The sequence below is a fragment of the Echinops telfairi genome, unplaced genomic scaffold (assembly GCF_000313985.2).
Source record: "Echinops telfairi isolate 266 unplaced genomic scaffold, ASM31398v2 ScPeMD7_7;HRSCAF=31, whole genome shotgun sequence".
NCBI classification, from domain to species: domain Eukaryota; kingdom Metazoa; phylum Chordata; class Mammalia; order Afrosoricida; family Tenrecidae; genus Echinops; species Echinops telfairi.
This window is the reverse complement of record NW_022103904.1, coordinates 1,617,813-1,619,112: the sequence shown is the minus strand read 5'-3', so window position 1 is coordinate 1,619,112 and position 1,300 is coordinate 1,617,813.

Here is a 1,300-nt window from a genome sequence, read left to right as displayed (position 1 = left end):
CCTTGCCAGCTGAAGCAGGGAACTGCCTAAGACAGCTGCACCCTGGTCTGACCAGCACAAAGCAAGAGACCCAAGAACTAGAAAGGCGAGGCTCACCAAAACATCTATCCCTCCGCCCTTCAATTAACCCCACATGTGTTTATCGACCAGGTTGGCAAATAAACCTTAACTATCTCAGTTGTAAACACCGACCTGTGTAGCTTTGGACAATACCTTATGATAGCAACAGGGAAGTTTGGGTTATGACAGCTCAAGAAAGTATTGAAATGCTTGTGGCCAAGGCTTCCTCCTTGGGGACAGGGTGTCTGAGTTTCTCTGGGCCATGTAACAAATGACCACATGCTGGGTTGCTTAAAACACCGCCCAAAATACGATTGTCTCACAGTTCTGGTAGCCAGGTATCTTAAACCGAGGTGTCTGCAGGGTCATGCTCGCTCTGAAGACAAGAGGGAAGGGTCCTTCCATCTCTCTCCCAGCCTCTGGCAGCTCCAGGGGCACCTTGCTTTGTGGAAGGGTAAGTCTCCACCTTCACCATCTGTCTCCCTGCCAGGTCAGCCTCTGACTCCTCTTTTTATAATGACACTGGTCATAGTGTTCCTATGGTGTCATGTCAGTTAACAAATGACATTTGCAAAGGTCCTATTTTCAAATCAGGTCACATGCACAGGCTCTGCGGTTAGAAATTGGACACGTCCTTTTGAGGGACACACTCAACCCATTACGGGGGATGGGCGCTTGTGCTGAGGTGAAAGGAACAGGACAAATGTTTGGGTATGCGTCCGTCGGGACACTCCTTGAACAGGACTCAGGCAGCAGGCACAGGCTGTGTGGTTGCACTAGACGTGTCCTTAGCAGAGCCATGAGCTCCCTGGGGACTCTGTCCAGTGTTCACAGCAGGCTCTGCGGCCGGCTGGACAGCATCACAGTGTCACCGTGCGGGGAGAAACAATTGCTTGAAGTCGCCCCTCTGGGAACACAATGGTGTGTGTGCTCAACTGCCAATCTGTTCCTCTCCAGCTGTTGTCCCTCCCGCCGAGAGTGGATTGCCCCAAAGTACCCCTGTTGAACCATCTCTGTGTGGTCAGGCAGAGATGACCAGCATGTGTCCTGGGGGCGTTTCCTCCACCCGGTACTCTGGTTTCCATAGAGAAGCTTTTGAATAAGCTAAATTAAAGCCCTCAGAAGAGCCCCCAATAAAAAGGATTTTCTTAAATCATTTTATTTGGGGTTTGTACAACTCTTATCACAATCCATACATCCATCCATTGTGTCAAGCACATTTGTACATTTGTTGCCATCA